At 37.6% G+C, this 12,728-nt stretch overlaps 1 non-coding gene across 1 annotated transcript; it reads right to left on the bottom strand.

Moving 5' to 3' along the window:
• Window positions 1–550: 550 nt before the first annotated feature.
• LOC120881228 lies at window positions 551–657 on the bottom strand. Its single transcript, XR_005725257.1, has one exon. It is a non-coding gene; the product is annotated as a U6 spliceosomal RNA (small nuclear RNA).
• Between the last annotated feature and the right edge of the window lie 12,071 nt (window positions 658–12,728).

The raw sequence follows: 12,728 nt of genomic DNA, 5'->3' as shown, positions 1-12,728 counted from the left end.
TGATATCTCATTGCAGTTTTGATTTGCATTTCTCTAATAATGAGCAATGTTGAGCATCTTTTCATGTGTTTGTTAGCCATCTGTATGTCTTCTTTGGAGAAATGTCTGTTTAGGTCTTTTTCCCACTTTTTGATTGGTTGTTTTTCTGGTACTGAGTTGTATGAGCTACTTGTATATTTTGGAAATTAATCATTTGTGAGTTGTTTCATTTGCTATTATCTTCTCCTCTTCTGAGGGTTGTCTTTTCACCTTGCTTTTAGTTTCCTTTGCTGTGCACAAGCTTTTAAGTTGAATCAGGTCCCACTTGTGTACTTCTGTTTTTATTTCTCTTACTCTAGGAGGTGGGTCATGGAGAATCTTGCTTTGATTTATGTCATCAAGTGTTCTGCCTTTGTTTTCCTCAAAGAGTTTTCTAGTTTCTGGTCTTACATTTAGGTCTTTAATCCATTTTGCATTTATCTTTGTGTATGGTGTTAGGAAGTGTTCTAGTTTCATTCTCTTACACGTAGCTGTCCAGTTTCCCCAGCATCATCTATTGAAGAGGCTGTCTAAAAATATGGAATGCTTCAGGAATTTGCATGTCATCCTTGCACAGGGGCCATGCTAATCTTCTCTGTATCATTCCAATTTTACTATATGTGCTGCCAAAGCAAGCACTGGTTGTAGTTTTGATGTGTTCATGAGCAGATGGGAGCCTAGCATCATTTTGATCCCATCTCCCACTTGTAAACTGTTGCTGATGGCAGTTTTTGTGGGCCCATAGAGCACGCTGTCATCAGTCTTTTGTTGTTGTTCAGTTTCTCAGTCGTTTCTCCAATTCTTTGCGACCCCATGGACTGCAGACCACCGGCTTCCCTGTCCTTCATACGTCCCGGAGTTTGCTCAAACTCATGTCCATTGCATTGGTAATGCCATCCAACCATCTCATCCTCTGTTGTCTCCTTCTGCTCCTGCCTTCAATCTTCCCCAGCATCAGGGTCTTTTCCAATGAATTGGCTCTTTGCATCAGTTGGCCAAAGTATTGGAGCTTCAGCTTCAGCATCAGTCCTTCCAATGAATATTCAGGGTTGATTTCCCCCGGCTATCCAAGGGACTCTCAAGAATCTTCTCCAGTACCACAGTCTGAAAGCATCAGTTCTTCAGTGCTCAGTTTAGTCATCAGTCTATTTATTTGCATTAAAAAAAAATGACCAATTAACTTCTATTGAGTCATTGAAAAGAATGGATGGGAACTCACACCATTTCCCTGGAGGTACCCCTCACTTCCATTCCTGTGTTCAGAATGTATATTTGGGTTGTATTGGGTTTTCTCTTTTTTGTATTGGTTTTCTAAAACTCTTTCTGCTCTAACCACTCAAGCTGGCAAATTTCTATGATAGATCTCTTTCTATGATCACATTATATTTGCTTTACATGGAAATCTCCACCTGGGGTTGGAGTGAAACACTTAGGAACTCTGAATGTGTTTGTTGTAGGGAAAGACTTGAAGTCAGTGGAAGCATATCAGAGGGAGTGTGTTATGAGGACCAGGTGAATCCAAATTTGCTACACAGCTGCTGATTTCAGAAAATGATTTCCAAGTTGCAGAGATCTATTTACAAATGACCCCTAGCAGCTACCAAGATTAATTCTTAATCCCTTGCACTTCAAAGCTTTTTCTTAGTCACTGAACCTCAATCCTATTCCTTTGTACAAAGTTTCATGCAAAGAGCATATTACCATAGAATGGTAGATTGGCTCAGGTGGGTGGGCACTGTGCTCCACCTCTGGGGTTTGGTATGCAGAATCCAGCTGCATGAGGTGAGGACAGGACCGGTGCTCTTTGAAAAGATGGGAGGACAGCAACACCTGTTTACTACCTCTACAGCCTCTGGGACTTTGATAAGCTAGGGTAGTAAACAGCAATACAATTTAAAAAAGTTATCACTTAGCTCTCAGCTAGTGAATTTTCCCCTGTTTGAATTTTATTTGGTACAGAAATTCACTTCAAAGACCACTGCTTTGTAAAATCTCCTGGGTTCTTGGTTTTCTGTCTCTAAATCAAGGAGGGAAGATGCAGGCTTATACTTCATTTTCTTTTAAATCTTGACTCAAACAATGAAGTACATTGTCTCTCACAGTCTAATGTAGATGCAGACGTGCAGTTTTAATGGGAACTTGGGGTACAGTTGTAGTGGGACACAGGAAAAGCAGCTTCTAGATCTGTGTTGGAGTTTATTTGCTGTTGTTCAGTCCCTAAGTTGTGTCCAACTCTTTGCAACTCCACAGACTGCAGCACGCCAGACTTCCCTGTCCTTCACTATCTCACAGAGTTTGCTCTGATTCATGTCCATCGAGTTGGTGATGCCATCCAACCATCTCATCCACTGTCATCCCCTTCTTATCCTGCCTTCAGTCTTTCCCAGCCCCAGGGTCTTCTCCAATGAGTCTGCTTTTCGTATCAGGTGGCCAAAATATCAGAGCTTCAGCTTCAGCAGCAGTCCTTCCCGTGAGTATTCAGGGTTGATTTCCTTTAGGATTGACTGGTTTGATATCCTCGTATTTCATGGGACTCCCAAAAGTCTTCTCCAGCACCACAGTTGGGGTTTATAGAGAAGGCAATATTTCAAAAGTTGCTTTAAGGAAGAATAGAAATTTGTAAGCAAAGGGAGAGAATATAGAAGGACATCCAGGCAGAGAGATGACATTTGAGGCAGGTAAAAGTCCAGGTGAAGGGAGCAGTGTTTTTTTTAGTGATGTGAGAGGACACATTGGATACATGGCTGGGGAGACACCAAGTCATGGTGGGAATCTGATGTCATTCAAAGATGCACTTATTTTCTCCAGTGGGCCATGGAATCTGACTGAAGGGTTTTGAGGAAAAGTTTGGGTATTATCAGATTCATATTCAATAAAGAACTCTGTAACAGTTGTGTAAAATTTGTTTTAGAAAGAGAAGTTAGACCAGAGGTAGGGAAGTTGTAATATTTTTGATGAAATATATAACAAGGCAAGGTAGTGGTCATGGAAATGAAGAGAGAAAAAAAATCAGCAAATTCAATGACAGAATCTATATGTTTTGATACTGAATGTATGTGGTGGTGGATGTGTAAGCAACCACATTCAGCTCCTGAAGTGGGGCCATGCAGAGGGTTAGTGTCAAAGTTAGTGGAGGATTATTGGCCCCTCATTGCTTCTGCTTCTGCATTTTTGGCCTGGGCTTGCTATTAGTCTGCATGGCAGGTAGTCAGGAAAAGCTAGACTTGAACTGGAAAAGCAAGACAGACTGGAACTCACTGATACTCCCGTGTCCATCCTTTGCTGCTTCTAACTATACTCAGGGAATATTGTTCTTATCAGTTTTTGTAGAAGAGATGAACTTTAGTTTTCTAAGTGATGAGAAAATTTTGGTAGAAGGGCTAACAGTGAGAATTGGGTTTATTGAAATATAACTTAAGGCGAAAAATAAACACACTAAAAAAAGGTACCAGTACTACTAATGGACACAATTTCTAGTAAATAGGTAATAGTTAACAAACTGTTGTTGTTGTAGTTTAGTCACTAAGTTGTGTCCAACTCTTTTGTGACCCCATGGACTGTAGCCCACCAGGCGCCTTTGTCCATGGAGTTCTCCAGGCAAGAATACTGGGGTGGCTTGCCACTTTCTCCCCCTGGGGATCTTCCCAACCCAGGGATTAAACTTGCATCTCTTGCATTGGCAGGTGGATTCTTTACCACTGAGTGACATGGGAAGCCAGTTATAAATAATAGACACTAAATAATATAGACAGCATTCATAAAGGAAATGTTAGGGAAATAATAAGGAGAAATAGAAACACAATAGTCATAAAAGATTTTAACTCACCTTTTTTCAGTTCATAACAAAGTCAAGGAGACAAAAAATAAAGTAGGCAAAAATAACCAAGGATATGAAAAATATAAGGACAAGATATGCTTGTTAGATTTATTTGATATATATTAAAATTTGTACCTTAAAAAAGACTATGTCTTCTTTTCAACTACCAATGGGATAGTCACAAGAAATGACCATATCATATACCACACAGGAAGCTTCAATAATTATAGTAAAATAAAATCACATAGACAGAATTGTGTGATATAGATCCAATAAAATAAAACAGTAAAATTAGATAATTGAAGTCCCAGTGTATAGAAATTTAGATATTTTCTCTTAAATAATTAATAAATATGAATTAGCAAAGTATATTGCTAATGAAAACACTCCATAATAGCACAGAGGTTTATGAGTGAAAGCAAGGTCAGAGGGTAAATCATTATGTACTTATATTAATGCATAGGAAAGCACAATAATAAATGAATTGAACAGGCAACTAAAGGAGTTAGAAAAAGACAGAAAAGAAAATAGAAATACAAAATTAATAAGGTAAAGTAGAAACCAATAAACAATTAAAAAGTGGCAAAGCTGTATATATATTGAGAAGCTGGGTTTTGAACAAGAAATGATATGAAATAAATGTCAGTTAACTAGGCAAGAAAAAAGGGAGAAAGGACAAATATACTAAATAAGAAATGAGAGAGAAAATACTCTCAGTGGCAGATGAAATGAATCATAGAAGGCTAATTTTCTAAACCCCATGGAAATACATTTGAAAAATCTTGAAATGGATAGTTTTCTAGGAAGATTAAATTTACCAAAAAAGATTCCTGAAAAGGGAGAAAATTCAAAAGGATGATTAATATAGGAGGAATAATTTGTCAAAGAGTTGATGCTCTAAAAAGGACTCTGTCTAGACAGTTACACAGGGGAAAAAATCTAATGCTATTTAAATTGCTCCAGAGCCAAATGACAAAGAAATACTTCTAAATCCTCCTATGAAATACTAGGCATAATATCATTACAAAAGTCCAACAAGACTAGCACAAAAGACAATATACAACTCAATATTGGCATAAAAGTTCTAAACATATTACTAACAAAGAGAAACCAGTAGTCAATACAAAGAGGTCATTCCTAGAATTTGAGGATGGTTCTAATGAAAAAAACTATATCAGTATACTTCATCATAGTAAGAGATCTAAGATGAATCTTATAATCAGTCTCCATGTTTTGAAAAAACAATAGAAAAATTAAAACTAAGTCATTTACGAAAGACCATGTATTGCATGATTCTGTTTATAGGAAATATCCAGAACAGGCAAATAAATGAAAGTAGATTATAGTGATTGCCTAGGATGGGGGAATAGCGTGGGATAGAGAGTGATAACAAATGTGTCTGTAGGTTCTTTTTGGGGGTGATGAATGTTAGATTCTAAAATGAGATTGTAGTAATGGTGTACAGTTCTGTGAATATACTAAAAGCCATTGAATTGAATGGTATATGAATTGTATCCTAATAAAACTGTTAAGGAAGTCAATGTACATGCTTAAAAGTATAAATAAAATATTCTTAACTTAATAAAAATGTATTTGGCTCATCCCCAAAGTTAACATGAATCTTGTTGGGGAAGTGAGAATTGTTTTTCCCATAGACTCTTGAAACAAGCAAAAATTTCCCTAACTAGCACTGCCCAGTCTCTTCAGAGATACCAGCCAGTGCAATTTAAAAAAAGACAGAAATTGGAGTCATAACATTTGAAAACATTATCACTATTTACAGCTGCTATTATAGTTCACATTGTAAATATGAAACCAAGAGAAAATGTAAACACAACAATAAAATTCAGGACAATAGCTTTCCTACTTGCAAACTGGAACCACTTAGAGTATTTAGTTGAGCAGTCACCAGTTCTGGGACTTAAGACAAATTCCTTAACCTCTGTGCACCTCATTTTGCTCTCAAATGCAAAAGAAATGATGTTTAGTTCAAAAGAGTTTCTACTTTCTAAATGTCATAACCACTCAATCAGCACTGGTGCTGGGCCCTGCCCTTCCTCTAAGAATAGGATGTATTGCAGTGTCTCTCTGAATTGATTCACATGTGGTGGCAGAGGAAGTACAAACCAATAAACCAAATTACCTGGGGATTTCTTCTCCATTTCTTCTCTAGAGTCAGTGATGACCACGTACCATCTCCTGCGATAGGAAATGAGCTTGGTTTTAGTGCCAACTTCAAGCTGGTAATGGTGCAACTTGAGGTGGTTGAGAATAATTGTGAAGTTATCTGTGGACTAGGTAGGAAAAAAAATCTATGATCAGTTGTGAATGAATTTTGAAAATTCCTGGTAGCCAACAAATAAAGAAAAACAGACAAAATTACTTTTAATATATCCCTTAATGAACATATTGGAAATAATATAACTTCAACACAGAATCCATAAAAAATTACTTAGGTAAAAAGATTAGGTGTAAAAGCACATGTTTCAGAGGCAAAATTCAGGATAGTACCTGTTATACTGAAGATTAACTCTTAGTTCTCTTTCTCTTTTTCTCCACCTTCCCCCCATCATCTTTATAATTGTGCAGTTGCTCAGTTGTGTCCAGCTCTTTCTGACCCTAAGCACTGCAGCATGCCAGGATTCCCTGTCCTTCACCAACTCCTGGACCTTGCTCAAACTTATGTCCATCACGTCAGTGATGCTATCCAACCAGCTCATCCTCTGTCATCCCCTTCTCCTCTTGCTTTCAATCTGTCCCAGCATCAGGGTATTTTCCAATGAGTCAGTTCTTCGAATCAGGTGGCCAAAGTATTGGAGTTTCAGCTTCAGCATCAGTCCTTCCAATGAATATTCAGGACTGATTTCCTTTACGATTGACTGGTTTAATCTCCAAGCAGTCCAAGAGACTCTCAAGAGTCTTCTCCAACACCACAGTTCAAAAGCATCAATTCTTTGGTGCTCAGCTTTCTTTATGGTCCAGCTCTCACATCCATACATGACTACTGGAAAAACCATAGCTTTGACTAGATAGACCTTTGTTGGCAAAGTAATGTCTCTGTTTTTTAATATGCTGTCTAGGTTGGCCATAGCTTTTCTTCCAAGGAGCAAGCATCTTTTAATTTCATGGTTGCAGTCACCATCTGCAGTGATTTTGGAGCCCAAGAAAATAAAATCTGTCATTGTTTCCATTGCTTCCCCATCTATTTGTCATGAAGTGATGGGACCAGATTCCTTGATCTTAGTTTTTGAATGTTGAGTTTTAAACCAGCTTTTTCACTCTCCTCTTTCACTTTCATCAAGAGGCTTTTTAGTTCCTCTTTACTTCCTTCCATACGGGTGGTGTCATCTGCATATCTGAGGTGATTGATATTTCTCTCTTCAATCTTAATTCCAGCTTGTGCTTCATCCATCTGGCATTTCAAATGATGTACTCTGCATATAAGTTAAATAAGCAGGGACAATATACAGCCTTGACATACTCCTTTCCCAATTTGGAACCAGTCCGTTGTACCATGTCTCACTCTAACTGTCGCTTCTTGACCTGCATATAGATTTCTCAGGAGGCAGGTCAGGTGGTCTGGTATTCCCATCTCTTGAAGAATTTCCCACAGTTTGTTGTGATTCACACAGTCAAGGCTTTAGCGTAGTCAATGAAGCAGAAGTAGATGTTCTTCTGGAATTCTCTTGCTTATTCTATGATCTAATGGATATTGGCAATTTTACCTCTGGTTCCTCTGTCTTTTCTAAACCCAGCTTGAACATCTGGAAGTTCTCGGTTCACGTACTGTTGAAGCCTAGCTTGGAGAATTTGGGGATTACTTTGCTAGCATGTGAGATGAGTGCAGTTGTGCGGTAGTTTGAACATTCTTTGGCATTGCCTTTCTTTGGGATTGGAATGAAAACAGACCTTTTCCAGTCCTGTGGCCACTGCTGAGTTTTTCAAAAGTGCTGGCATATTGAGTGCAGCACTTTCATAGCATCATCTCTTAGGATTCAAAATAGCTCAACTGGAATTCCATCACCTCCACTAGCTTTGTTTGTAGTGATGCTCCCTAAGGCCCACTTGACTTCACACTCCAGGATGTCTGGCTCTACACCATCATGGTTATCTGGGTCATTAAGATCTTTTTTGTATGGTTCTGTGTATTCTTGCCATCTTTTCTTAGTATCTTCTGCTTCTGTTATGTCCATACTGTTTCTGTTCTTTATTGTGCCCATCTTTTCATGAAATGTTCCCTCATCAGATTTTGGAGATAGTATTTTTTAAATGAATTTAACTTTCTACCAAAGTCATGAAATCACTAAAAAGTATTATTATTTGGTAGAGTCTAAACATATTTTCAAAATGTTTGCTTCTAACATACTTGCTATGCTTCTAACATTGATGCAGAAAACATACTTTAAAAAAGCAAGATATACCAGAACTTTTACCTCTAAATAAATATCTTCCTTTAAATCAGTCATCTTAGAATGCTAAGTTATTTCATTAATACTGTTACTGTTTGAGTTATTTTCTGAGCTCTTGTACTTACCAGACCTGCACCTTTTTCTTTTGAGTATATTGAATATTGATGAATTTTTGTCCCCTCATTGTGGATTATGTATGTGGAAATAGGTATAAGTAATTTAGAGAGAAGTATCAAGGAAAAATTGTATGTTCAGGTTGAATTATATTACTTTAAATTTATTTATATTGCATTTAAACAGGGGAAAATTAAGCTTGTGAAAGAGTAAAACTGGCTTTTCAGTATGTGTCTTACTTACCATTTTGTTTGTATACAAAAGAAAAAAAATCCAAAATGCTTTGAATGATTATACCCTTATCAGAATAGGGTTCCCTAGACAGAGTAGATTTATGATGAGTCATTTTGGTCTCTTAGTTTTCTTTCAAAACCTGAGTCAGCTTCATTTCAGCAGAAATAAATTCATCCAAGTTTCTCATACAGAGTTTCTTCATATTCTGAGCACATTGGGGTGTAATGGACTGAAGTCTAACAAATGTGAATTTCAATCCTGATACCACTTCTGTGTAATATTTAATGTAATCTCAGTCAGCTTTGATGTTAACATCTGTGTAATGGGAATTATAAAATATAGCAAGTTGTTAGGATAAGAGAGACAGTACATGACATACAATTGCTTACACAGTGTTGATTCCTGGCTGCTTTTAAATCAGGTTTGGAGTGTAATGGGATATGATAACATAATAATGATGAATTTTATAGTTCTTTTATTATTCTATCATAGAATCTAGTAGAATACCCCCAATATGTAGCATATATGGAAATATCCTACCATTAAGTTGCTGGTAATAACATATTTAGGAAAAATGTATTCTACTGGTGATTATTTTGTGTCCTGTAAGTTCATTAAATTCTTCATCTAGACTTCAGGAAGATATATGTGCTGCATTAATGGCTTATTGCCTAGTATCAGGAGTTATTTTGAAATGAAGGATGAAATGACCCAGAAGCAATCTGTATGAATGATGGGCAAAGTGAGATAATGAAAGCACAGTGTGGGGGGCCTTCTTGATACCATTTATCAGTTGAGGATGTGCAAATTAATTTAACTATTAAATATTTGGAACCCAAATCTTTCATAAAGTATTTATTTTCCAGTTAGCACTGGACAATAAAAGTATCCTAGTATTTTTAAAGAGATATTATGTTAAAATGATCATATTTTTGATGTTGATGCGAGCTGCATAGATGGGAAATTCCTTAGAGACTCTAGAAGTGGCCTCCAGACCAAATCTGGCCCACTACCTGTTTTTTAAATTTAATTTATTGGAGCACAGTCACATTCATTCATTTATGTATCATCTTTGGCTAACTTTATTCTTTAAAAGCATTGTTGGATAGTTGCAACAGAGACTTTATAGTCCACAAAGCCGAAAATATTTACCATTTACCATGTGGCCTTTGACCCTTGCTTAAGAAGAAAAAGTTTGCTGTGAAAAGAAAAATAATTACAATATTAGGGGAGCACAGAGGAAGTCATTCTGTTCTTCCACTGCCCTTTAAGTTCTGGTTTTGGTTCTCTGTGTTCCTAGATAGGAAATTACACATATTCTTCTGTAGCATCCTTCCTACACGTAGGCATTAGGAGTGGGTCAGTTGTTGGCAGATTAACTCCCTGACATCAGCTCCTTTCCTACCACTTTTGCTTTGTACTCTGAGCCACATGGGCCTTCTCAGTGTTCCCCAAGAACACCATGTATGTCTGAGAAAATCACAATTCAAAAAGTCACATGTACCCCAGTGTTCACAGCAGCACTGTTTACAATAGCCAGGACAATGAAGCAACGTAGATGTCCATCGACAGGTGAATGGATAAAGAGGTTGTGGTACATATACATACAATGGAATATGACTCAGCCATAAAAAGGAATGAATCTGAATCATTGTAGGGAGGTGGATGAACCTAGATCCTGTCATACAGAGTGAAATAAGTCAGACAGAGAAAAACAAATATTGCATATTAATACATCTATAAGGAATCTAGAAAAATAGTACTGATAAACCTATTTTCAGGGAAGTAATGGAGATGCAGACATAGAGAAAATTTGTGGACACAGTGACGGAAGGAGAGAGTGGGACGAGTTGAGAGAGTAACATTGACATATATACACTACCATGTGTGAAATAGATGGCTAGTGGGAAGCTGTTATACAACACAGCCTGGTACTCTGCGATGACATAGAGGGGTGGGTTGGTGGGGGGTGGAAGGGAGGCTCACCGGGGAGGGATAATATATATATATATATATATAGTTATAACTGATTCATATTGTTGTACAGCAGAAACCAACACAACATTGTAAAGCAATTATCCTCCAATTAAAAAAAAGGGAACACCGTGTTTGTATTCACTTCAGGACTTTTCAACAGCTTAGAAATGCCCTTCCATTATGTCTTCACCTGAATGATTCTTTCCCCTTCAGTTTACCCCTTGACTGTCATGTTCAGAGAGGGCATTCCTGACCACCCTATTTATAGGATGGTCCTTATCCACATCACTCTTGAACTCATTATTCTCCTTGATTCTTTCATTGAATAAAATCACCATCTGGAATTTAGTCTTCCTTTTCACTTATTTATCATCTGTTCCTCCAGGCTGTCAGCTGCAACAGCCAGAGCAGTGTTTGGCACATAAAAGGCCACAGTATTTGTTGACAGTGGCTGGTGAAATGATCTGCTAGGAAGTAAAGCTGGCATTGCATTCCAGAGACAGCAAAAGAACCTAGATTTAGATTCAGGAATTTATTTATCCTCCTGCAAATTAATGTGTGAAAAGGTTCATGATTTCATAGACACTTGAGGCCTTATTTTACTTATAGAATACTCCAGGGAAGCTCAATAAGCCTCCAACGGAAAAATGACTTGGCTTAGTATGGCTTTGTGAAAGTCTTAATATTCTATCTTAACAAGCAAATACTCTATACCTTCCTTAGCTCCGAGTTCTTATCTGAAGCCTGGGTTATTTTAGTAGCCATCTTTAGATATGCCAGTTTTCAGCTATAACATTAACTTGGGTGTAAGAGTGGAATTAACAACAAGTAAACAGTCTCGATTATGACTAACTTTATATATTGGTCTCATTGTTTATGCATGTAAGAACACACATGCTGGAAGTATTAGTGAAAACTAAACTAACTCCGTTTCAATCAGTGGTGTCCAAAGTGTGTTTCAGAGAAAACCTCCCAGGAAAGAGAGCTCAGTTATATTTGCTGCTTTCATTTTCAGATAAATTCCACCTACTGTGACATACTGTTCTCATTAACTAAGCAAATTAGGTCACAGACTTTAGGTGGGCAACTCTTAGTGTTGAAGAAACAGCTATTTGACTTCAATTAAAAGAGGTAAGGCTTGCAAAGTTCTAGTGATCTCATAAATTTGATGAGATAGTTTTGGATATTGTTAGAGTTACTAGTATGGTTGAACAGTTAGGTTATACCACAGAATCAACAAAGGAAAAAGAGTTGCCAGCTAGCATCCCTTGCTCAAGATACTCAAAGTGAAGCGCAGGTTATAAAGCATGTATTCTAGCAATTTGAACTTCGTCAATTGCTGGGGTCCAGCCCCAGTGGATCCAGGGAATTAGAAGGTGGGGATGGCATCGGCGTACTTGGAAAAATACATATTTAATTACAGATATATAGAGAGATTAGAAATGGATAGTGTAGTAGGAGAATTAGTCGAGAAAAGGAGGCTGAATCTAGATGGGAATTCAGCCAGAGAAATGGGAGCAAGAAAGAAGCGACATGGGGGAATCAGTCTTTCCGGAAACTGATCCGATTCCTTTATTTTTGGGTTTGCTTATATACCTTTTGTTACACATAGGGATGAATACAGAGTCACGCAGGGGTCAGCAGTCCTGACCTTTATCAAAATCAGGTGCTTCACATAAATGTATAAAAAAAAGGTCTTAGGGATATTACAGCATCTTCTGGCCATGAGTGAGACCTGCTGACATTTTATGATCCTTTCTTTCTGATAACCAAAAAACTTATTTTTTCCAAGGGTGTTTTTTCTTAAACCAGGCACCACCCTCCAAATAAAGTTACATTCCTATAGGGTGAGGGTGTAGTGAGTTACAATCAAGAAAGGAATTTATTTAACCCAAGGTTAACATGATTAATTGCCGGGGTCCAGCCCCGGTGGATCCAGGGAATTCGAAGGTGGGGATGGCATCGGCGTCCTTGGAAAAATACATATTTAATTACAGATATAGAGAGAGACTAGAAACGGATAGTGTAGTAGGAGATAGTGTAGTGGAGAAAAGGAGGCTGAATCCAGATGGGAATTCAGCCAGAGAAATGGGAGCAAGAAAGAAGCGACACGGGGGAATCAGTCTTTCCGGAAACTGATCCGATTCCTTTATTTTTGG

The sequence above is a fragment of the Oryx dammah genome, unplaced genomic scaffold (assembly GCF_014754425.2).
Source record: "Oryx dammah isolate SB20612 unplaced genomic scaffold, SCBI_Odam_1.1 HiC_scaffold_22, whole genome shotgun sequence".
NCBI classification, from domain to species: Eukaryota; Metazoa; Chordata; class Mammalia; order Artiodactyla; family Bovidae; genus Oryx; species Oryx dammah.
This window is presented reverse-complemented; position numbering and strand designations above follow the sequence as displayed.